General features: G+C 44.2%; 1 long non-coding RNA gene across 2 annotated transcripts in view; it reads left to right on the forward strand.

The window, feature by feature from the left end:
* The first annotated feature begins 13,915 nt into the window (after window positions 1-13,915).
* LOC138247134 (uncharacterized) overlaps window positions 13,916-26,920 on the forward strand; it is a 96,726-nt gene continuing 83,721 nt past the window's right edge. For both annotated transcript variants that reach the window (XR_011194344.1, XR_011194345.1), the window contains exon 1: window positions 13,916-14,145. This is a non-coding gene — a long non-coding RNA (uncharacterized lncRNA). The remainder of the gene's footprint in view (window positions 14,146-26,920) is intronic.

Raw genomic sequence — 26,920 nt, forward strand, 5'->3', positions numbered from 1 at the left:
AGCTGGACGAGTTGGCTTCTATGGACGGAGAACTGAGAGGTGAAACAAGACTAGAGGCTGAATCCATAACTGAAATTAAAGGGGGGGGGGGGCACAAAAGCCGGAGCCTTGTGTAAGTGATTATCCGAGGGTGCTGGTCGCTTCTGTTTGGTGGTACGAGTTGCTCTAGGAACTCTGGCAGCAGAGCAGCCTGCATAGTGTGGAGACCGCTGCATTTTTCCTCCCCCCCCCCCAAAAAAACAAACAAAAAGAATTTAATTAAAATAATAATAAAAAAAGAAAAAAAAAATTGAATTAAGTGTCCAGAGAGGGAGTCTGCCAAGACCACAAAAAAAAAGGGGGGGGGTGAGACCTCTCACGGGATAGTAAAAGAGTCCTTCGCCAGCCTTAATACAGTCTTTTTCTAAGTCCTTTCAACCATAAATATTCTTTTGATAGCGCTGAATACCACTGGAGAGAAACCCCCCCCCCCCGTGTGCCAGGTGAAACAAGCCCTGAATGCTAGGCAAATCAGGAGAATTTTATAATCAAACCTACAAATGTTTTACCGCCGGGTCCTCACCATAATGCTCAAGTCCCGATGTGCAGAGCGAAATCTTCTTGAAAAAAGAACATCTTAATTCAAAGTTATGCAGAGTTATGTCTTTTCTGCTCATTGCACCTTTAAAATTCCTTGGGTCATTGCCTCTGCCCTGCAAAAACGGTCCTGGAAACCACCTCTGCTCAGGGGGGTTCGTTTCCGTGCCTCCGATGTAGGTTTCCTCCAAGACTGCCCTGGGCTTCCCAGGCCCGATAGGGAGCTCTGCGTCCGCGCCTCCAGCGGTCCAGAATTCATTAGAAGAGCCGCTTGAAAAGGCTTCTGCATTCCGGCATCAATCCAGCGAGGGACACCTTGCTCGGCGTCCCTAGCAACTCGGCTCGGCTCAACTTTGCTCGGAGGTGGCTTTCGGAAGCGGCTTTCGCATTCCTGAGCAAGCCGCAGCGCGTCCTGTCTTGGCGCGCTCTCTCTCTCACTGCCTCACAGCCTCAGCCGCAGAGCGTGACGGGAGCTCTCACGGCCATCCTCGATGACGAATCCCGTACAACATGTCAATGGGAGATCTAGTTTCACTGAACAAAGCTAAACTAGACAAAGGAGTTATTAATCCAATAAAAGACATTGAGGTAACCTTGGAAAAGAGCTGTCCTCTAGAAATAGAGGTTGGTTCTTGCTTCTCCGTTACTCAACCTAGCTGGTTTTATTTATACAAGATAATTCCTCTACATGAGACAGACTTCAGCTCCCTGTGTGGGACTAGCCAACACCATGCAAATACAACTCTGAAGACTGTATGTTCTTTGGAAGCTTTAAATTGACAGTCGGATAATCTGGAAGTGTAAGCTGATCTTCAGACAACAGCAACCTCTGTTATGTCTATCAATGCAAGGATTTCTAAGCATCTGCTTAACCAAGGATGTTTCAGTCATCCTGCAAATGCTGCCCTTTGATAGACAGGCTTTCAAATCTTCTTGCCATACTTACCTCACTGTTAGATACCCTCATATCTCGTACTCAACACAACTCTTTAGTAAGTATTGGAAGGACCTGAGCTCAGATTCCAAGCTATAGGAATCACAAAGTTTTAAAACAGTCCGAGGTGTGATTGGCTTCAAGTAACCATGTGAGTCTTTCCCCTGTATATAAAGGAAAGACTCTGGGTTTAGTGGAACATCTACTGACTTCAGCAGTTCCATTGGATAATGCTCAGGTTTTTTAGATGAAACAAAACTAGTGATTAGAAAACAAAATAACAAGCTCCACAATTCCATTATGGTCCCTAGAACAAACACCTTTGTTAATAGCACTATTAAAAGCAATCAGAATACATCTGTGCATTATCAGTGTTAACACATAAGACCATGAAAGTCAAGGAATGCATCCTGTTTGTTTGAATGACTAGAATGGCTTTTGATGGAGCAGACCCTGCCATACTTTGCTTGCCACTAGCTAGAATGGGTATCTCCATGCTGTAACTGAGGGCTTGCCAGTCACTGTGCTGATACACATGGGTTCAGCTTTAACAGGCTCACAAAGGCTACATCTCAAGCAGAATAAGAGACCAAGAGAGGATTAAAGCAGGGGTGTGTGTAGGTGACCATATGTCCCAGATTTGTCTGGACATCCCTGTTTTTAAAGGACCATCACCGCATCCCAACAGCTTTTTCTAAACTAAAAACGTCCTGGATTTTAAGAGGTGGTCGGGTGAACCTTCATGTCAATTACAGTGCTGTGCAGGCTCATATGTCAACCGGCCTCTCATCATACCAGGCACACAGTTTAACTGATTTAGAGTCCCCTGCTGTGCTGCATCGCCTCTTTCAAGCATGACAGCAGAATTTAATGAAGGGTGAATCAGGGCTGTAGAGACTATTATTCTAGGTCGGGCTCTGGGCTCACCATCACCGTGACCCCTCAGCACTTCACAGAGAGGGGAATATTGAATTTAGATTCTTCATATTTCTTTGAATAAAGAATCCCTGAGACCTCAGAGATCCTGACAGAATATTTAGTCCTATTTCTGTTTTGTGTGTGCTGGCGCCCTGCTCTTCCGGTCTGTACCCAGTAGAGTCAACATATGCCATTAAAGTGCACAAAAGTCCCCCACCTAAATTAGTCACTCTCTGTATTCAGTGTCTGCAGTGAACAGATGAAATGATTATTACACAACACACAGCAACAAGTTTGCAGAAGAGCTTAGCAGTCCTCAAGAAATATAACATACAGAATACACTAACATTTATTGCAACCGGATTTGCTGGTTGTTCTGATTTTCAGTAACAAACGGCATAAAATCTGTCATATTGGTGATACTAAAATAAGGAAACCCGTGAAATACTGTTATTTACGGGTATGGCTCGACAGTACTCAGCTCACTCACGGAACAAACATTGGGCTTATTTGAAAATAAAATGTGTTTCCAGTCATATGCAGTATGTTGTCCTTGTAATAACCTGAATGCTCTTTCAGTCAAACCCCTATCTACAGTAATAAATGCTAAATGTCCGTCTTAAACCAATTGTGGCCTGAAAGCTTTGCCAGGGAAGTTAGGTTTCTGATTAGATCGAACACAGTGTAACCTGTTTAATCAAATCTTCCACATACCTGTGCTCTACAGTCCAATCCTAGATCATGATGGAATTTAATCTGCAGCAACCATCGCTGAAACTAATGTCCCACTTTCTTGGGGACCTGTTATGGGATAGGACACAGCAAAGAATAGACTGTGAGAGCCCCAGTTTGCTGGTACTTTCAACACTCTGTTCAAATGATTCCAATAATGCACTGCACACTTTACAACTGAATGTGTTATGAGAGTTATCAAGGTCCTAAGGATAGTTTAAACTTCTGGCCAAAAAAAAGTTACAGGCTGTATCTTTTGAAAGGGACAGTGAGGATTTGAACATAAACGTTTTAGATGGCATTACATGGACCGTGTCCAAATGCTGTTCTACATGATGCCACCTTTAAGACAAAATCAATGTTCTGTGCCTTTGCTCAGCACTATGAGCGGAACAACAAGGCCAATCTTCATCTAAAAATGGCAAGGCATGCAATGGTGGCTTTCACACTAGCATTGAGTGCGGAAGATTCACAAATGACAGTGAATCTAGTTAAATGCATCAACTCAGCTTTGCTACAGTTGAGCGTTTAATAGAATGGTAGAAATCAATATTCTGCTTTTTGTAAGCTGTTGTTGATCTGAACGAATGGCAGTTTATCCACCTGAAGTGGTCCTTTTTTTATTTTTTTATTTGATTAATCTTCCTATATAGTAGTTTATGAGTTTTAGAGAATAGTGTATTTTATAAATGGACTGACCCAAAACTATTGCATCAATTTAAGAAGTTTAATTAATATTACTGACTTACTACTGAATATAGCAGCACATAATGCATGATGTCACATCGTCATAATAATCCATCCCCCATGCCTGAGGAGTTTTCCGCAGAATTAAGGCAGAGACGGAAGCTATGAGTTTGCAGCCTGAGGGACTCTCACTGTTTAGATGCACTGGTTCAAAGAAAGCCCTGAGATCTGTCACACTTGAAAGGTAAATTACTCTCTCAACCCTCAAATTTTTACATCTACGTGTTTTCTGATAACTGGTGAAGAGCTCATGCGTTTTAATCTCTTCTCCCTCCCTTATGTATCACCCTCACATCTGGCATCTGGCGAGTGCTTGTGCCCAATGATGCAAAAATCACTTTGTCTGTCAACCTGTGCACTAAGCCTCATCTTTCACCCTTATAAATGTTGTCTTTTGTTCTTTTGCACCCCTAGCACCTTCTCCTTTTGTGCTTTACCCCCCTTCTTTTTGCATCTGGTACAATATTAACCATCATTGGACTGTTCGCTGATCATGCCTTGAATTCTTAGGAGGAATGCTGCAATAGATATCCTACTATACCAGGTTATTTGCTTTATGATTACTTTACAGAGCCTTGAAACCCAGCCGCATTGAGTCTGCGCTGTATAATACAATTATTCAATAAAATAAATAAATAAATAAATACCTAAATAAAATGTATTGCCACTTTAAACCCTTTAGAACAATCTCACCCTTAAGATGTTTACTGGGTGATCCATACTGGCAACCTTCCTGTATCAGGCCTGCTGAGACTGCTGCTGCAGTAATGGACCCTGGCCTGAAGAATGGATTGTGGATTTCAAAGGATATTATCGCATTGCTCCTTTATGTTAGCAGGACATTGGTTTGTCCTTTCAAATTATGGTGAGTCCATCCTGTGTTATTCTTCCATTTTAGGCCCATCCATGGGTTTAATTATGAGAAGAAAAGGTACAGTGCCCATCCATCACCACACATAATAGGACCCATAGAGGGGTTCAAACCATCTCCCGGACAGAATAAGCCACTTCAATTTCAGCCTCAGGGTACCCTCCTGTCTGGCTTACTGGTCTCACCACCAAAGGCTGTGCCTATGTCCTCCCCTTTCGTGTCTGCTGTGGCAGGTGAACCAGACGTGTACCCTTAGAGTATCTCCGAAGGGCAGCCTGGGTGCTCACACTTGCATGCTTCAATTTTGAATGTGGACAATCAATATCAAGGGCATAATCTACTGTAAGACTGTGGCAGACAGCCAGTCTCTTCAGGGCAACCAGCCTCACTCCAATGGGGTTAATGCCAATGAACAGTGGCAGTCAGTGTTAGCAGTGACTATTTTGCATCTTTGACTATCTAAGTAACTGTAGGAAAATGGCTCCTTGTTGCAGTTACCCCCCATGTTTTGCCTGATATTGATGCTGACTTGACTAAGAAGTGTGCTGGGACCCTGCTAACCAGGCCCCAGCACCAGTGTTCTTTCACTAAAAATGTACCATTGTTTCGACAATTGGCACACCCCTGGCACACAGATAAGTCCCTTGTAAAAGGTACCGGTGGTACCAACGGCCCTGTGACCAGGGGAGGTCCCTTAGGGCTGCAGCATACATTGTGCCACCCTAAGGGACCCCTCACCTAACACTAGCACACTGTCATTGCAGATTGTGTGTGTTAGTGGGGAGAAAAAGGCAAAGTCGACATGGCATCCCCCTCAGGGTGCCATGCCCACAAAACACTGCCTGTGACATATATAAGTCACCCCTCTAGCAGGCCTTAAAGCCCAAAGGAATGGTGCACTATACCACAGATGAGGGCATATCTGTATGAGCAATATGCCCCTACAGTGTCTAAGTCCATTCTTAGACATTGTAAGTACAGTGTGACCATATTAAGTATATGGTTTGGGAGTTTGTAAAACCAACTCCACAGTTCTATAATAGCTATTCTGAATACTGGGAAGTTTGGTACCAAAAGTCTCAGATTAATAAACCCACACTGATGCCAGTGTTGGATTTAGTACAAAAATGCACACAGAGGGCATCTTAGAGATGCCCCCTGTATTGTACCTAATCCTTCAGTGCAGGACTGACTGGTCAGTGCCAGCCTGCCACTGAGAGATGAGTTTCTGACCCCCTGGGTGAGAGCCTTTGTGCTCTCTGGGGACAGAAACAAAGCCTAACCTGGGTGGAGGTGGTTCACACCTCCTCCCTACAGGAACGGTAACACCTAGCAGCGATCCTCAAAGGCTCAGGCTTCATGTTACAATGCCCCAGAGCACTCCAGCTAGTTGAGATGCCCGCCCCCCGGACACAGCCCCCACTTTTGGCGGCAAGTCAGGGGAGATAATGAGAAAAACAAGGAGGAGTCACCCCCTCACCCAGGTCCACCCCTAAGGTGACCAGAGCTGAAGTGACCCCCTCCTTGGAAAATCCTTCATCTTGTTTGGGAGGATTTAGCCCAATAGGGATAGGGATGTGCTCCCTTCCCCAAAGGGAGGGAGCACAAGGTGGGTTTTACCCACCCACAAGGACAGTAGCCATTGGCTACTGCCCTGTGACCCTAAAGCACCCCTTAAATTCAGTATTTAGGGGCAACCCTGAACCCAGTACTTCAGATTCCCGGCAAACTAACAATATAAAGGACTGCTGACCTGAAAACCCTGCAGAGAAGAAGGAGATGACAATTGCTTTGGCCCCAGCCCTACCGGCCTGTCTCCTAACTCAAAGAACTTGCAACAGCGACACATCCTGCGGGCCCAGGAACCTCTGCTGACTCAGAGGACTGCCCGGCAAACTCCAAAGGACCAAGAAACCCCCATGGACAGTGGCCCTGTCTAAAGCAACAAGAAGAAACCATCTTAAAAGGGACTCCCACCTCACTCCAGAAGCATCCCTACCACTCTGCACCCGACGCCCCTGGCCTGTGTCTAGAGAAGCCAACGCCAGAGAGAGGACCCCTAGGCGACTCCGACGACGTGTCCACCCTGAGCCATCCTCTCTGCACCCCCACAACGACGCCTGCAGAGGGAAACCAGAGGGCCCCCCTGACCACAACTGCCCGGTAACAAAGAAACCAGACGCCTGGAAGAAGCACTGCACCGGCAGCCCCCAGGCTCGTGAAGAACTAACCACTGATGCATCAGTGACCAGCAGGCAGCCCTCACCCTTGCCCAGTCAGTGGTTGGGCCGAGAAGCCCCTGTGTGCCCTGCCTGCAACGTCTGAGTGACCCCGGGTCCTTCCATTGATTTCTATACAAAACCCAACGCCTTGTTTGCACACTGCACTCGGCCGCTCCTGTGCCGTTGAGGTTGTATTTTGTGTGCGTACTTGGGACCCCCCAGTGCTCTACAAAACCCACCTGGTTTGCTCCCCGAGGACACAGGTATTTACCTGCTAGCAGACTGGAACCAGAGCACCGCTAGTCTCCCTAGACACCTATGTTATTTGGGCCCCTCTTTGACCTCTGCACCTGACCTGCCCTGTGTTGCTGGTGCTGGGTGTTTGGGGTTGACTTAAACCCCCAATGGTGGGCTGCCCATGCCCCGGAGACTGAACTTGTAAGTGCTTTACTTACCTCAAAAACTAACCTGTACTTACCTTCCCCAGGAACTGTTGAATTTTGCAGTGTCCACTTTTAAAATTGCTTTTTGGCCATTTTATGCCAAACTGTATACATTACTCTTTTAATTCAAAGTCCTATCTTTACCTATGTAAAGTTTTATACATTTAATGTACTTACCTGCAATATGAATCTTGTGGTTCTAAAATAAATTAAGAAAATAATATTTTTCAATATAAAATCTATTGGCCTGGAGTTAAGTCATTGAGTGTGTTCTCATGAATTGCCTGGGTGTGTACAACAAATGCTTCACACTACCCCCTGATAAGCCTAACTGCTCGACCACACTACCACAAATTAGCACAACGCATTAGTATTATCTTTTATTGCCTCTGTCAAGCCTCTTGGGGAACCCCTGGACTCTGTGCACACTCTCTCACTTTGAGATAGTATATACAGAGCCAGCTTCCTACAGTAACCTTTTGTGATGCCAGGTTTTCAACCACCGTAGTCCTGCTGGCACTACTTGTCACCCAAGCAAAATACAGTTATTTACGGGTATGGCTCGAATGTCTAGGCTCACTCACCGAAGGGACACTGGGCTTATTTGAAAACAAAATTTGTTAGAACTGGCTTTTTTGCACTTTTGGCCATCTAAGTAACCTTTTGTGATGCCAGGTTTTCAGCCACCATAGTCCTGCTGGCACCGTTGTGTGCAACCCACTGAATGTACCTTAAAGTGTTCTCAGGAATGCCCAGCTATAGCACAAGGTCTACTTGTCACCCAAGCAAAATTATAGGAAGCCCCCTCTACTAACATTTTGACTCATGACAAAGAGGGAGGTCACACATCTTGTGGCTGGTATCCGGGGGACAGAGTAGGCTTAACAAATACACATGCAACACTGAGCAGAAAACCGGTACTACCTTTGGGAGAACACCATACGCTGTACTGCATATTGCTAACAGTGGTCCAGGCAGAGAGGACAGCAACCACAAGTAAGGTAGATATTAAGGGCAAGATGGACGAAGCATTTCACAGGTCACAAATAACCCATTGGGCCGTTTGCAACCAGTAAAATGCATTTTGCCATGTACAAAAGGCAAAATGCCACTCAGTAACTTGTTACCGAATCACATTTTGCTTATGAGATTTAGTATTAGACAGGGACATGTTTAGGGCATCCCTTCCTAATACCAAATGCATTGGAATGTATGAATGTTTTGTGACCATAATGCGGTTGCAAAACATTCATACTTTACCCAATCCGTAGAGTAGGTGGTAATCCATTCGCAAATGGGAAGGGATTCCCAAGGGATCCCTAAAGAAATTCTTAAAAAACAGAAAAGAAAACTTTTCATTTTATTTTTTGAAATGCATCCCATTTTCCTTCAATGCAAACATGCTGTATTTTAAAATAATGCTTTACTTGAAAAGCAGTCACAGACATGGTGGTCTCCTCACCCCAGCAGGTCACTATCCCTATGAGTGACGGCCATTCCCAATACGTCTCAAATTGCAACCTGTCTCATGTATATTAACGAGGCAGGTCCCTTGTAACTCATTTGGGAATCTCAAACAGTGTCTCTGACAATGTTGTACATCTGGTGCGACTTCCAATTTGCAATCACTAAAAATCACAAACACTGACAGTCGTACATCTGGCCATAAGGCCTTGACTCCATATTTAGCTCAGCAGTAAGGAGTGTACATCACTAATGATGCAAACTCACAGAGTTTAAAAAGATGTGTCTGCTCACAAGCTATTTTAAGGAGTTTGGATAGAGAGTATAGTTTCCATTCCTCACCCCTCAAAGGCGAAAAATGATAAACAGGTTTTTGCATGTAGATTTTCAGGCTAATTTTCTTTCTGTAGGTTCTGTTTGTCCTACAAATGTCTTCAATAGTATTGGTGTGAATGAAGGGAAATCAGCCACGAGTTTCAATGCCTTTTGTCAAGCACTAAAGCTGAGTCTAAGTACATTATTTTTCAGGTTCAAAATTCCATTGAGCGTGATACATGATGCTTTTTAAACATCATATGTGTCTCAGGCAAGATCAACAAGTCAGAAGTCTTGCAGGGGTCAACCCCAACTGTCCAGTGCCAGAAATTTAAGAACACAGCAAACAGACTCATTTCCTCACAATTCTTGAGGTATCACCTCCCTTCATGGCCTCCCAGACTCTCACTAGCACCCCTCAGGTGAATCCAACCATCTACAGCACGTCTGGTCCAGGGCACAAAGAAAGATGATCACATCACCCGATCCTTATGGGGTATCAGTGGATCTCCTTACTGGCCCACACCATCCTCAAGTCCAGCTGCATCATTTACAAAGCTATCATGACCAGCACCCTAGCTTACCTTGCAGGCAAGCGCACCATCTTTACTGGTTCTCTGCACACCTGCAGCCAGGCACCACCAGATTGCAGAGTAAGAAGTGTAAAACAAAATACAAGGAAGCAGGCCTTTTCCATCTGCATCCAGGATCTGGGACTGCATGCCCATACCCATCAAGACTTTCCCAAGACTGCTCCAATTTAGGAAAGAGCTGAAGACCACCTCTTTAAAGAACAAAGAACACCACATCACAAAACAGTAACAATCCACAAACCAGCTACCCTCCCTATCACCTGTTGACCTAATGGTTTTAATGAGCCTCTCCAGAATTTCAGTGCCTTTTTGGCTAAGTTTTTGCTATAGAACTACCACATACATAAAACGTACACCTGCATCTGTTCCATAGCATGCTGAACCATCGAGCTAATGTACTGATGAAGAAAAACAGAGTCGCTTGACTCTGCAGTAGTGGAGACGAACAGTCAAGGTCTAGTCATACAAGTGGTACTGGTTAGTAACTCACAAACAATATAAGACGTTGAATAGTAATCAATAAACTCCATGTTCAATGTAAACTGCTACTTACAAGGGAAATAAGGCCTTTTTAGAGTTTAGCGGACAAAGATACACTGCATCAATGTGGCAGACGTCCCAGCTCTTGTATTATAAGTGCCTCGGGATGAAATTAGGCACTTGTAAAATGGTAAGTGGGACATCCGCCAAATTCAAGATGGAGTATCCTAACGGCCAAAAACTGCATAAGGTCCTATGTCTTTATTTAGAAGAAAGTAAAATAAGCAGTTACAGTTGAGATAGACACAGAAAACAGGACGTTTTAGAACTTTTTAGGGCAGAGTTATGCACCCAAGCACTTTCATATCGTAAATACTCAAGAAAAATGAATCACATTAAACTTCATGCCCAGTGCATCCCATGAGTGAACCATCACACTGGTTTCACTGGTTGTATTCTCCAGCTTGAAGTCTTAATGATGTTGATATTTAGAAGTTGTTGTCAGTGGGGTAAAGGTATCAGTGTATATTGGTTTGATAAAGCATTGCTATTTTATTGTTAATTAGCATTGATCTGCCCTTGTCTTCAGTTTCTCAGTGGCCCTCAGTGCAAGCCTAGACCTCCCAATGAATGTGAGACCTTGTAGCTGGGACACAAGACCCAAACCCGAGTAAGGCCAAAAGCCCAGTACTGAAGCTCGCTTATGGTCCCATTGTTTGTAAAAAAAATTAAAAAAAATGCAGCTGGCAGATGGCACCAAGTCCATTTGACACAAAAAATCTTGTCCAAAAAAAAGTCCAGCAGCCTCTCCCTACGAATAGGTAGTTGAACTTGTGTCCCAAAAATCACTTCGAAAAATACTGGTACTGCACAGTAACTGTATTTTTACAGACATTTGTGTGCCTGATTTCATATTTCCCCACTGGAAAGGGGAATTAACTTGTGATAATGGTCTTTAAAACCTGTTTTACAAAAGAGTATTCCCATCTTGCACTGTTCTGCCAGCCAAAGTTCCTCCAGACATTATGCGGGTCATTACAACCCTGGCGGACGGTAAGACCGCCAACAGGCTGGCGGCCTTTTTTTTAGTATTATGACCATGGCGGTTACCGCCATGGTCATCCGCTGCTTCTCCGTTCCTCCGGCCAGGGCGCAGACGACCGCTGGGCTGGAGACCTGGGTCTCCAGCCCGGCGGCCGTTACAATACCGCTGCCGGTATTTTGACCCGGCTTACCGCCGTGGATTTCCAGCTGTAGGAACCACCATGAAATCCATGCCGGTAAGCACTATCAGTGCCAGGGAATTCCTTCCCTGGCACTGATAGGGGTCTCCCCCACCCCGACTCCTCCCCTACATCCCCCACCACCCCTGCCACCCCAACCCCCAACATCACATAACTCACACACACACGACACGCATGCAGGCACCACCAACACACACACGCACACACACCGACATACATGCCTACATCCACACAGTCAGTCAGACACGCACACCCAGATACAAACATACATGCACACATCCATACAGACTTACATACAGACATACACGCACTCATTCCCAAAACACGCAACACACCCACAAGCATACACACACTCTACATACAGACACACACCCCATGCACCCACACAACACACAACACCCCCCCACCCCCTCCCCTAATGGACGATCGACTTACCTGTTCCGTCGATCCTCCGGGAGGGGACGGGATCCATGGGGGCTGCTCCGCCGACACCACACCGCCAACAGAACACCGCTGCGCCGAATCACAGGACGTGATTCGCTGGGCGGTGTTCTGTTGGTGTGGCAGTGGAGGTGGAGCAACCTCCACTTCCCCGCCGCCCGCCAGTATGGCTGTTGGTGGCTGCCCATCGGAAAAAGGACAGAGAGCAGCCAACAGTCATAATACGCCGAGCGGCAAACCGCCACTACTGGCGGTCTTCCGCACGGCGGTCTTGTAAAAAGACCACAGAGGTTGTAATGACCCCCTATCGTATTTCACTTGTAAGAAAACAGGGTGTAAACACAACTTTAGCAAAACCTGTAGTTTCAGACTGAACACAAACACTGTTTGTCTCTGATGTAAAGTTTGCCGCAGCACTATGAAGAGGGCCTTAACGCACTGAAAACAACTTTCCACCACTTAAGGAAAATAACAGAATTTGCTGAGTATTTGAAAAGTGAGCACATATTATGATGGTGTTACCTTTGTTGTTCGATTCAAGGTAGCTCAGTGGGCTGAATGCTTGCTGCACAGATGTGTCAACAGCCATTGAAAGGCTTGGATCTGAGCCTGGCAACTGAGCTTTTCACTTTTTATTGTAAGGTAGACAAAATCAAACCTTTCTTGCTGATAATAATGAGAGGGATTAAATAAATTGAAAGCGATTATTCAGTTTGTGATGTGCACTATACACATGTGTTACTAGTAGGATTAATGACCTATAACATTTGTTTGATAAGCTGTGCAGTAACACAACTGATGCCTGCTACAGCAGGAGCAATCTGCCATGGGTGGGTTTTGGTATTTCACATTATGTTTAGTTTTCTTACGGTTTCCCTTAGTTTTGGTGTGTGGGAGACAAGCTTGAATAGAAAAGGTTTTTCAGAAATTGTGATACTTGATATTTTCTGGCTGTCTTTTGAAAAGATTATCGCAAAAAAGTAATTGAGTATATTTTGTAGGGGAGGGCACACCTAAAGTGCTATTTACACACACAACTACCTAAGCATAACAAACACACTTTTTGTGAACAATTATACATTTTATGCAAGAAGGAAACAATCGCATTTTTCATTGGAGATGGACAAATGTGAAGTTTGGATTTGAAAAGGTGATGCAATTTACTGATTCCCCAAATGGGCGCAGACGTCAGTAGTTCTTCTGACCAATCCCTGGTGTCCGTGCCCTGTCAGTGCCCTGAGACAGGGGAGGGATGCCTGCAGCAGACCTGGGTAGGGGGGGCTTGACCTCAACAAGTTTAACCTAGTCCGTCATCCTTTTTAAAGGGGTAAACTAAAAGCTCTGGAAAAATTAATATGACTCTGAAATGTTGAAGGGATTTTTACCTTTAAGTGACCAGATAGCTGCAGACCTCATGATTATTAGTGTTCAGAGGGATACTGATTTAAGCAGACACAAGAAACAAGACAGGCCCATAAGTGAAACAGTATGTCCTGGATCTAGTGTCTCGATCTGTATTTAGGTTTCCGCACCTGTTCACAGTGTGAATAGATCCTTCCAAGCATGAACAGAAGCACTGAAAGCAGCCAGCTCTCCTCCCCTTCCCTCCCAGGAGGATGACAGCATTTAAACAAAGGCATGTAGGTGCCAACCATGTGGGCTCAACCAAATGCGCATAACAAAAGGAGTACTTGTTCAGTATGTTCTGTCTGATAAGGATTACTTTATTAAGTAACTTACAAAAACAGATCATATTTAATTATACATGCATACTATACATAGGGAAACTCTCAAAAACCGTGTGTGTGCCTGTTCTCGTTATTAACTTATATGTGTATATATATATATATATATATATCCAAAAATTCCCACCCACCCCATAAAACCAATGGTATAGCCCATTGTACCTTTCCAATCATTCAAGCCACCATCTACAGTGAAGTTACCGGGGACACTGCTGAGGGGTGATTGAGAAACTTTCCAATCCAGAGCAGATCCATGCAGACCCTCTGCACACCCATCAACTGGACTCTATGGACAGGTGGGAAGATGGGCCATTCAGTCTTGGATATGGAGACCTACACAGAAAAATGCACCCAGAAAACAAGGGAAAGACCGGCAGGCCCTCGGCATCCAAGCTTCTAGAAAATCTTCAACTAAAAGAGGTGAGAGGCAGCAAGGGGTGGGATTTAAAAGGGTGCATTGGATTGTGGGTTGTGCAGTGTGTGTGCATGTCCTCAGCTTTAAAGTGTGCAGGGACCACATGTATGAAGGTCTGGAATCGCGAGTTCTTAATTGTGATTCTATGTCAATCCCAATTACGAAGTTACAATTTCCAATGTTTGAAACTCTATTGAGTAACATTTGCGATTCCCAGTGGGTCGCAAGTAGACCAACCTCATTAATATTCATGATGGAGGTCTCCGTTTTCGACCTCATCATAGAGAGGGTGGCCTGTTTCCCAGGATTGCTTTTAAATAAAGCAATTTCTTTTTTAATGAAGCCCATTTTCCTTAAAGGTAAACACGATGCGTTTAAAAACACAAATTTTCATTTCTTATTTTAAGAGTCTGTGGGACTTCACAAAGGGGAAAGGGTCACTTGGGCATCTCTTCCCACTTGCAAATTGGTTACTACCAATTTAAAATTGGCTGTAAACTACAATAATTTTGCAACCGCACTTCGGTTGCAAAACATTCAAACATACCACTGGGAGTCAGTATTAGGAAGGGACGCCCTTAATACCGAATTGCAGTGCCAAATTGCAATTCAGTAACAGTTTTCCAAATAGCAATTTTGCATTTGAACATACCCCTAAGATTTTTAGCTGTGAACAATGGCCTAATTCTGCTAATCAGACCATTTGTGACTGTTAAAAAGCTTTGAACATCTGCCCAGTAGTGGTGTGGTGCTTTCAGCCCAGGTTGTCCTTTCTATTCAACCATATTTAAAGTCAGGAGTTCAAGACTCATAGCTCAAGCTTCAACTGCTAAGTGCATCTGACTAAGAAGTCAGACCTCATTGATGGAGACATAGGGCTATATATGTGTTATACTGAACCCACCATCAAATGCTAAGTGCGTCTGACAAAGAAGTCAGACCTCATTGATGGAGACCTGGGGCTATATATATGAGTGTTATACTGAACCCACCACCAAATGCTAAGTGCGTCTGACTAAAAACTCAGACTTCGTCGATGGAGAAGTGGGGCTATATATGTGTTATACTGAACCCACCACCAAGTGCTAAGTGCGTCTGACTAAGAAGTCAGACCTCATTGATGGAGACCTGGGGCTATATATATGAGTGTTATACTGAACCCACCACCAAATGCTAAGTGCGTCTGACTAAAAAGTCAGACCTCATTGATGGAGACATGGGGCTACATATGAGTGTTATACTGACCACACCACCAAATGCTAAGTGTGTCTGACTAAAAACCCAGACCTCATCAATGGAGACGTGGGGCTATATATGTGTTATACTGACCCCACCACCATATCCTAAGTGCGTCTGAGTAAGAAGTCAGACCTCATTGATGGAGACGTAGGGCTATATATTAGTGTTATACTGAACCCACCACCAAATGCTAAGTGCGTCTGACTAAGAAGTCAGACCTCACTGATGGAGACATGGGGCTACATATGAGTGTTATACTGACCACACCACCAAATGCTAAGTGCGTTTGACTAAAAACCCAGACCTCATCGATGGAGAGGTGGGGCTATATATATGTGTTATACTGAACCCACCACCAAATGCTAAGTTTGTCTGACTAAGAAGTCAGATCTTATTGATGGAGACATGGGGCTATATATATGCTTGTTATACTGAACCCACCACCATCAGTTGGAGTTGCCACCATTTTCAGAATACAAATCTAGGCCATTTGCATAGGATTTGCATTTCTGGAAGAGCCAAGAGCTTGTACGTTTGAAGGGAGTTTAAGTAATTTCCTCATTAGTCGTTTGCATCCCGTTTTGTTTTAAAAGTCATGTGAAAATAATTTATACACATTTCAGACAAGTTTTAAGTGATCAGTTCCTTTATTTGGTATTTTAGGTTTTTATTTCAAAAGGGAAAAATGTCCCTGCTTTTTCCAATAGTTGTTTTTAAGCTTTACATGCATGGTTTTAAATATACAGACCAGGCTGTGACATTTGTGACTGCTACAAAGCTTCGAACATCTGCCCAGTAGTGGTGTGGTGCTTTCAGCCCAATTTAGCCTTTCTATTCAACCGCATATTTTAAGTCAGGAGTTGAAGACTTATAGCACAAGTTTCAAATGCTAAGTGCCTCTGACTAAGAAGTCAGACCTCACTGATGGAGACATGGGACTAGATATGAGTGTTATAGTGACCCCACCACCAAATGCTAAGTGCGTATGACTAAAAACTCAGACCTCGTCGATGGAGAAGTGGGGCTATATATGTGTTATACTGAACCCACCACCAAGTGCTAAGTGCGTCTGACTAAGAAGTCAGACCTCATTGATGAAGACATGGGGCTATATATGCCTGTTACACTGAACCCACCACCATCAGTTGAAGTTGCTAGCATTTATTGGATTTGCGTTTCTCGAAGAGCCAAGAGCTTGTAGTTTTAAAAAGAGTTTGAGTAATTTCCTCACTAGTCTTTTTTTATCCCCAGTTTGCTTTAAAAGTAATTTAGAAAAAAATTTGACACATGTCATGTGTTTGATGTTCTAGGTTTCTATTTCAAAAGGGAAAAATGTCCCTGCTTTTCCCAATTATTGTTTTTAGGCTTTACTTGCATGGGATTAAATATACAGACCGGGCTGCAGCAAAGCCGGCCAGGTAGCAACCCTACGACCAGGAGTGCTGATACCCAATCAGGATCAGAGAACCACCTCCTACCAAGGTATTAACCCCTTCACTGCCAGGCCTTTTCCCCCTCAGGTGTTAGGCCTTTTTTTGGCTACTTGGGGCAGTTCACGCTTAGGCCCTCATAACTTTTTTGTCCTAATAAGCTACCCATGCCAAATTTGCATCCTTTTTTCCAACATCCTAGGGATTCTAGAGGTACCCAGAGATTGTGGGTTCCTCTGAAGGAGACCAAGAAATTAACCAAAATACACCGAAAAGTTTGTTTTTAAAAAAGGAAAGGGAAAAAAGGGCTGTAGAAGAGGGCTTGTGTTTTTTTCCCTGACAAAGGCATCAACAAAGGGTTTGCAGTACTAAAATCACCATCTTCACAGCTTTCAGGAACTGGCAGACGTCAATCAGAAAACCCAGTTTTTCAACACAATTATGGCATTTTACTCGGACATACCCCATTTTTACGATTTTATGTGCTTTCAGCCTCCTTCCAGTTAGTGACAGAAATGGGTGTGAAACCAATGCTGGATCCCAGAAAGACAAACATTTCTAAAAGTAGACACAATTCTGAATTCAACAATGGGTAAATTGTGTGCATTCTAAGGGTTTCCTACAGAAAATAACAGCGGAAATAAAAAAATATTGACATTGAGGTAAAAAAAACAGCCATTTTTCTCCACGTCTTACTCTGTAACTTTTTCCTACCATGTCAGATTTTTGAAAGCAAGATGCCATTAAGTCTGCTTGACTCTTCTGTTTGCAAGGATATATAAGGCTTGTAGGTTCATCAAGAGCCCTAGGTACACAGAGCCAATAAATGAGCTGCACCTTGCAGTGGGTTTCCATTCTATACTCGGTATACAGCAATTCATTTGCTGAGATATAAAGAGTGAAAAATAAGTATCAAGAAAACCTTTGTATTTCCAAAACGGGCACAAGATAAGGTGTTGAGAAGCAGTGGGTATTTGCACATCTCTAAATTCCAGGGTGCCCCTACCAGCATGTGAATTACAGGGCATTTCTCAAATAGATGTCTTTTTTACACACTGTCTTACACTTGGAAAGCCAAAAAGTAGAGAAAGACAAGGGGCAATAACACTTGTTTTGCTATTCTGTGTTCCCCCAAGGCACCCTATAAAATTGGTACCTCACATGCGTGGGTAGGCCTAATGCTCGCGACAGGAAACACAACATGGACACATCACATATTTACATTGAAATCTGACATGTTTTTTGGAAAGTGCCTAGCTGTAGATTTTGGCCTCTAGCTTAGTCGGCACCTAGGGAAACCTAACAAACCTGTGCATTTTGTAAAACTAGACACCTAGGGGAGTCCATGATTGGGTGACTTGTGGGGCTCTCACCAGGTTCTGTTACCCAGAATCCTTTGCAAACCTCAAAATTTGGCCAAAAAACACTTTTTCCTCTCATTTCGGTGACAGAAACTTTTGGAATCTGAGAGGAGCCACAAATTTCCTTCCACCCAGCATTCCCCCAAGTCTCGCAATAAAAATTGTACCTTAATTGTGTGTCTAGGCCCAGTGCTCGCGAAAGGAAATGACCCAAAACACAATCTGGATACATCAAAATTATAAAACACAAAACTACCTGTTCTTGTGGGGGTGGGGGGGCACCTGCGATTTTGGTCCAGGGCTCAGCTGCCATCTAGGGAAACCTACCAAACCCAGACATTTCTGAAAACTAGACATTCGCGGGAGTCCAGGGAGGTGTGACTTGTGTGGATCCCCCAATGTTTTCTTACCCAGAATCCTCAGCAAACCTCAAATTTAGCTAAAAAATCACTTTTTTCATACATTTCTGTGTGGGATCACCGCACCGGACAAATTTCCTACCGTCCAACATTCCCTTCAGCCTCCCGGTGAAAATGATACCTCATTTGTGTAGGGGGGCCAAGTGCCTGTGTCAGGGAAGAGCCAAAAACATGTCAAAATTGAGGGAGAACCAAAGCGGGTCCAAAAGGGCAGTTTGAAAAAAACAATTTTTAGGCTGACAAGTGCAGCAGAATTTTTATTGGTATAGATGAGACAATGTTGGGTGGTAGGAGTTTTGTAGGTTCCTGCAGATTCCGGATGGTTCCATCACAAAAATGTGTGATTTCCAGCAAAGTTGGAGGTTTGCAGGGCATTGTGGGTAAGTAAATGGTGCAGGGTGCATGTGAAGCACACCACCATGGAATCACCTAAATGTTTAGTTTTCAGATGTGTCTAGGTCTTGTGGATTTTTCTACATGGCAGCGTCCCAAAGCCAAAAAAGTGCAGCCCTCACCATTCCTAGTGGGACAATTTTGAGAGTTACCAAGCTCTCATGGCCCAAATGTAAAACCAAAACCCAAAATAATCAAATGTCCTCTTGCTTGCCGTGGGATCATATGTTTATGAGTGAGGGGGGAGAGCTGAAAGACTGTTGGGATAGGGACATAACTAGGCCCATACTGGTTTGTAGCCACCACCCCACTATTTTTTTTTAAATTCCATGACATCTAGTAGACTTTCTGCCCCCGGGTGTGGATTGGGGTAATTGCCCCATCTGCCCTCTGGTGGGCAGAACAACTTTGGCCCCATTTATTTGGGGTGGGTGTATGGCCATACCCCCACCCTCTTATTTTGAAAAAAAATCTTCCCTGGTCTCTGGTGAGCTTTCTGCCCCCCCCCCCCCCCTCTTGGGGACAGATGGGCCTTCCAAAAATAGGCCAATTTACCCCCAAAGGTGGCAGATATGGCCAACAGTAATGTGCCCCCATAGGGAGCGACCCTTGCCCAAGGGGCTGCCCCCCCAAACAAAACACACACATACACACACACCAATCCCTGGTGTTTAGGGGTTTTCTGCCCCCGGGGGGGGGGGTTAGAATTGGCCTAAAAATAATTTGGCCCCCCAGGGAGCGGCCCTTGCCAAAGGGGCTGCTCCCCTTATGTGTGAGTATAATAAAAAAAAAACTCCTTGGTGTCTAGTGGTTTCTGCCACCCCAGGGGGCAGGAATGGCCTAAACACAATTTGACCCTCCACAGAGCGACCCTTGCCTAAGGGGTCGCTCCCTACACATAAAAAAAATAAAAATATCCGTGGTGTCTAGGGGTTTTCTGCCCCCTGGGGGCAGATCGGGCTAATTATATTAGGCCGATCTGTCCCCTGGGGAGCTGAAATGGCCTAAAAATAATATGGCCCACAAGGGAGCTACTCTTGCCTAAGGGGCCGCTCCCTTTATTGAAATTCCCTAAAAAAACAATTCCCTGGTGTCTATCGGGCAGCAGAAATGCTGTGAGAGACAAGAAAGGAAAGGAAATGTCTTTCCTTTCCTTTCTTGTCTCTCCCGCCCCACCTCCTGGTCGGAAGAGAAATGCAAAAGCATTTCTCTTCCGGGATTGCACTGGAAGCATGCTTCCAGCACGATCCGAGGTGACCTCTGATGAAGTCAGCATGCAATTTTCATGCTGACATCAGCAGGCGTCACTCAGTGGTGGGGGGGTCGGGTGGAAGGGGAAGCGATTCCCCTTCCATCCCCGACTGGGGTGTCTGGGACGGAGGCCCACGGGGGAGTGGTAGCACTCCTCTGGTGGAGCTGGTGCAGGACGAGTTGGTCTTTTCCCAGGCACACAGCAACTGTGTGCCTGCACAAGACCAGCTCATCCTCGGCATGGGAAGGGTTAATTACATGACTCATAATTCTGACCCAAATACACACATTTGAATCTTTGTGAAAGTTGACTAACGCTCCCCTCTTGAGAAACCCAGACATTAATGAAAACTCCCACACCAGATCCCCAACCACGGGCGTAGTGAACCCCCTGCTTTAGCAGCTAAAGTGGGGTTCGAGTTCTTGAGAGGGCTCTTCTGTCTACACCTCAGAATAACGCTCAGAACTAATGTGAAAGCTTGGATAGATGAGTGAGTAGATGCATGAATGGATGTGTGGAAGGGTGAATGAATGAGTGAAGGAGTTGGTGCATGGATGGACAAGACAAATGATTGATGGATGGGTAAAAAATTGGTGGATCGGTGAGTGAAAGGGCGGATCAATTGATGAAGGAAAAGATGGATACAATAATATATAGATGGGTTAGTGAAGGGGGTAGATGGATGAGTGAGAGATGGATTGATGGATTATGAAAGGATGGATGAGTGAAAGGATGGATGGATGGATAGATGGGTGAGCAAATGGATGGATACATGAAAGTGAGGATGGTGAGTGAAAGTGTGAATGGATGATGGATGAGTAAAAGTATGGATGGCTGGAAGGGCGGATGATGAGCAAAAGAGTGGGTGGATTGATAAATTAGTGAACGGATCGATGGGTGGAAGAATGGATGGATGGGTGAGTGTAATGGTGGATTGATGGATGAGTGAAAGTGTGAATTGAGGGATGAGGAAAAGATGGATGGGTGAAGAAAGAATGGATGGGTGAGTGAAATGATGGATAGATGGATGAAAGGATGAATGCATGGGTAAATGAGTGAAAGAATAGATGGATGAGTGAAAGGAAGGATTGGTGGATAAAAGGGTGCATGGATGCCTGGATGCATGAGTGAAAGTCTAAATAGATGGATGGGTGAGTGAAAGGATGGATGGATGAATGAATGACATGCTAGATAAATTAGTAAAGCGGTAAATGGATTGATAAGTAGATAAATGGATGGGTGAATAGATAGATAGATGATTGAAAGGATGGATGGCTGGATGGATGGATGAGTGAAAGGGGGATGGAAGGGTGGGTGGATGGAGTGTAATGGTGGATGGATACATGAGTGAAAGGATGGAAGGATGAGAGAAAGGATGGATGGATGAATGAATGAAAGAAATGCTAGATAAATAAGTGAAGCAGTAAACGGATGGATGAGTAGATAAATGGATGGGTCAATAGATGGACTGGTGAGTGTAAGGGATGGATGGATGAGTGAAAGGGGGATGAATGGGTGGATGGGTGGGTGGATGGAGTGTAATGGTGGATGGATACATGATTGAAAGGATGGAAGGATGAGAGAAAGGGTGTATGAATGAAATAAGCTGTGGATGAATGGATGACTGTTAGGAAGGGTGGATCGATGGATGGATGGATGGATGGATTGATAAGTATAGGGCTGGACAGATGGATGGGTTTGATGGACAGATTTTGGGATTAATGGATATGTTTGGCTATGGATGGGCAGACGGATGGACAGACGGACAGAATGGGGAATGTGTTAATGATGGATGAAAGAATGAATTGATGGCAGAATATAAAGATGAAATGGTGGATATCAATGGACGGATAAAAGGAAGAATGGATATGTTCCTTGATGAAGGGGATCGGGGAGCTCTTAAGGGAGGGTCGGGATCACTGGGCATGAACTTCTTGGTGCTTTTGTTCATAATGGGTGAGAGGGTAATTTTCTGACTTCCAACCAACGTAGAGCAAGACTGCTCTATATCACAGACACCTTTTTTCAGCACTGTGGTTTACAATAATAACTCATTGCACTCCCAGGGCCAAATTTACTAAAGATTTGTGTCGGGCAGCGGATATGCTTCACAGCACAATGAGTTGGGTTCAGATTTACTATCCAACGCAGACCAGGATTTGTGTTGGAACGTTCTAAAGATAATCTATAGGTGTGCTATGTGTCAACCTCAAATGGCGTTCTCTGTGTATCCCTTTGCAACATTTCATAGGTTTTGATGCAGTTCCCTATCTACTAAAACTAAAACAGGTGATTTGTGCCAACTTGAGGCTGGGGTAACAAGGGGAGATGTTTAATTTTCACCCTTATTTTTCCAACTTTGCGTGTGTGCTGCATCGTACAGGACAGATGCAAAGAGGGAAAAGTCTTGAAGGATAGTTTTTTGTACGGGAAGTGTCCTTTTCCAGTACAAAGCTTTAGAGAGCACACACACCTTTGTACTAAGGTGCAAGGGTGGGTGAGTTGTGCACGGCAGCCAAAAGTATGCCAATACTGGGGGATATAAAAAATGTGCCATATCTTAGTAGACATCACAATTTGTTTCTCTCTACATTTAACACAAGGCCGCAGCAGCTTTGGTTGCTGTGAAGCATTGCATCAAACATAAATAAAACTGGGCCTAAGAGTCCTATGTCCTGCTTCAGTCTAGTTTAGGCATTTGGACTAACACACTAGAGAACAATGATTTGTAAAAGGAAAGCCTGGGATGGGAACTGTGTTAAAATAGTGACATTGTAGTAAAGTGGAGCGTTATGTGATGTATGGTTAGTCCTCACCATGTAATCCTCTCACAGTACCCCAGAGATGGTCCTTGGGATCAAATTAGTAAATCCTTAGCTCAGTCCCGGTAGTGTGGCAAAGAGCAGTCAGGCTTTACTTAGAGGAACATATATTAAACATTTCAGAGTACCAACATGGATGATAGCTAATTGACCCTTCATTGAAAGAAATCAAACACCAATTTACAAAAATAGCGCTTATTTTTATATTAATTTAGACACCAAAACAAACAGAATTGATCCAGTATAACAGGAGTTACAAATTTTAGAAGCAATATTAACTCACAGCAGAACTGGCATTTAAACAATGCACTGAAGTCTACAGGAGAAATATCACAAGTTGCAAAAGCATACTTAAAAAGCAATGAGCGTGGAACCCTTTTGGGGTTAGGGTTGTGCAGTCCCTAGGTCAAGATCAAAACAGTCAGTGCAATTTGACCTTTCACATTGTGTCCATATGTAGATATAAATATACACGGTTCCCATATGTAGAGTTGTCCTGGCTGTCTGTGGTGCTCAATGGGACTTGTGTTGAAGTCAATGTCAGGGAAGCCACTGTTGAGAAATGACCACTTGGAGGTCAAGCTGCGGGAAACTCTTGCAGGGTTAAGGGTGTGCCGGTCCTGGGACTAGCCCACAACAGACTTGGCCTGGCTGTTAGTGGTGTTGAGTGGAACTCGAGCTAATGCTGTTTGTACCACTTGCACACAAATGCTGACAAAGGGATGCAAAATCTCAGCTGGGGCTGGTTTGCAGGTGTCGGATTTAGGCTGCACACTGTGCCCTGCACCTGCAACGTCAAGTTGAGGATTAGTTACTGGACCGCCAACCAACAAGTCTAAGCAGCGGTAAAGGTGTAGAAATGCTTTAGGAAGTTTCGGAGTTATGTAGGAGTGAGTTAGTGACCTAAAACTTGGAGGCAGACAGGACTACCTTTACCAGAAGAACCTGGGCCACCTGGTGTTCGACGATCCCATGGTGGGCCCAATGGCCAGTGAAGGTTCAGATCCTGTGGGTGTTTTTAACTGCAGTCTGCAGGGGACTAGTGCCACAAGTCCAAAGGAATTAGAGGGTGCTTTTAGCTTCTACAAGAGTCCGTCTAGTTGGAAGTGATGAGTTTCAGCTGAGGACGTGTTGATCATGTAGTTCCCTGTCTGTTGCCTCAGGGACAGTGTATCCTTCTTTTGCCTTGGTGCAGTCAACAAAGTCCAGTTGTCAGTGATGCAGAGCTTCTCCTGGTCCCTCTTTGAAGTTGGTCCACCAGAACTGAGGTTCTGGTGTCGGAGATGTCCCTTACATCCTGGATTTAGGGGAGTTAGATTGGTTGAGACTAGTGGACAATGGGCAACTAGCTTTTACAGCTCATCTTCCCCCGAGGTGACCACATCTGGTGGGTCAGGTCACCTTTAGCGGCCCAGAACCCTCTATTCTGCCACTCTTAGGATGGCAAAAAATGTAGTGCACCAGGCTGCTCACATTAGAGGTGTGGTCAGCCTGCTGGGGGTGTGCACTGTCCTGCATGCTTAATTTCCTGATTCACCATGAGAAAATGTGCCTCTGGCAGGGGGAGGTGGTTTCCTCTGCTGGGGGACAGCACAAATGGCTATCAGGGGTAGTGAAGCCTTTGAATTTCACTGCCCTGATAGAACTATTCACAAGCGTGGATGTGGGGAATGGTATGTGTGACCTCCTTCCTGCCTCTGCCTTTGTTTCTGAACCCTGGGAATACCCACACTGCCTGGCAGGAGGCCAAAAACTTGGCTTGACAGCAGCAAGCACGGTAAAAAGCGCAGGCTGACCGGCCAGAGTACAAAGAAGGGTTACACATTGGTAGGAAACTTCTAGTGTGCCACCTCAGTGCATTCCAGCCATCTATCAACACCACATTTGTGTTGGGGGAGAGAAAGCAAGTTGTTTGACACTAAACTCAACATATCTAGGCAGTACCGTAATGGAGCTAGCAGTCCGGGTCTGCCCTGGCTTAAGTCCCACGTTATCCTATGGACTGCCTGCACTTATAGTGCACCTTAATGGAAAGGATGCTATAGAGGCATATATGGTTGTGCTTACATCCCTGCAACTTATATATAATATACCCTGCCTCCTGGGTTGCAGAGTCGTTCCTTAGGGGTGTCTGACGTATATGTTAGGCAGTGCATGGGACTGTGCTACTCATTGTGATGGCACAGTCGATCTCGAGCAGTTTGCACCGCTCTGGCAGTCTACAAAGGCAGGCCTGCCATCATCAATTTATTTGGGTCACCTATAGTGGCACAAACTCATGATGAAGGCCTAGGGACCCCTTTGCCACCTACCACTGGGTGCCATTTATTAGGGTCTTGTAGGGGTTAGAGTCTTTGCCAATCAGGGAATTACAATATTGACAAATAATTTAGAGAGAGAACACAGACACTTGGGCTTGTTTAGGTCACAGTTGAAAAGCCAGTTCTAGTGGTGTAAATGGGTTCAAAAAGTAGTAGGAGGCATCTGCAAAGATCCCAATTTTCTTACAGACATGAGATTTAGCAGCTATTAACTAAAACTAATCTTGAGACTTGAAACTCAGGCCCACATTTCCCAGCCATTCAAACCCTTCCCCCAAGCAACATGCGCAGGTCCAGTTTTCCTGCTGCTGGCATCAAGCTTACTAACCACAAACTCAAACTCCATGACCCCAAACTGGACCTATACGGGGCTATTCACAAAGGTAGATTACACTTGTGAGTAATTTAGACATATAATTTACCCTTACACCTATGGATAACTTCACAGCTTTTGACTATGCACAAACTCAGGGTGTAAAGTTACTGAAAAGTATAGAATGGTCTTTTATACGTTTTACAAAATAGTATTTTCAACTTGTACTGCTATGTCAGCAGAGGTTCTTAAAGATATAGGGGCATATTTACAAGGAAGTGGCGGATCAGTCCCCATGCGCCACATTTCTTGCGTCTCTTCTGCCTCATCTATGACACCATGGTTGCATCATATTGACAATACGGAGACCCATGGCGGTCGTTATTACAATAGCGTCAAAATTGTTGTCGCTAATGTGGTACTTTTCTGCACTAGCGTCAAGAATTTTGACGCTAGTGCAGCAAAGCACAGGGAGGCCCATTGATTTTAATGGGTGCATCATTTTAATGTCTGCTCTGAGGAGGCGTTAAAAATGAGAGAAAAAATGGTGCAGTGAAATCTAGTACATTTCACTGCACCATTTTATCAGGCCTCCCTTTCATGGGAATACCCCCCTGTACATTATGTCTGACAGAGGCATAATGTGTCACAAGGGGTTGCAAATTGGTGCAAAGCAAGCACTGTACCACTTTTTTAAATCTGGGCTGTAGGAAAGGCCACCTTAGCATCAAACAAAATTATTATGCTATGGTGGCACTAAGGTGGTGAAAGGGCCTTGTAAACATGCCCCATAGTGTGGAAAATATAATTTTTCCTATAAAAAAGCAGGTTGTAAAGTTATTCAAAAAGTTGCTTCAAAAGTAACTAAAGTTACTCAAAAGTGAAGACGTACACCTCCTCAGCCAAACTTCCACCACCACTCACCACCAACCACTGGTCCTGCAGCACTCTCACATAGAAAATAACGGAATTAGGAACTTAAAAAAATCTCCATAAGAAATAATGTTAAATTAAATGTAATTATTCAAAATAAGTAAATTAAAAATAAATATAATGTAATATTAAAAATAGTACATTTAATGTAATTATAAAATATATTAACTTGCATTTAGAAAAATAATATAAGAATACATCTTGTTAAAATTTTAATAAATTACTTTTAATTAATTATGTACATCACGTTTAATAATTTTTAGAGCTTAATAATTTTCATTTTGTGGGAATTAATTT

This window comes from Pleurodeles waltl, chromosome 7 (genome assembly GCF_031143425.1).
Source record: "Pleurodeles waltl isolate 20211129_DDA chromosome 7, aPleWal1.hap1.20221129, whole genome shotgun sequence".
Taxonomy (NCBI): Eukaryota; Metazoa; Chordata; class Amphibia; order Caudata; family Salamandridae; genus Pleurodeles; species Pleurodeles waltl.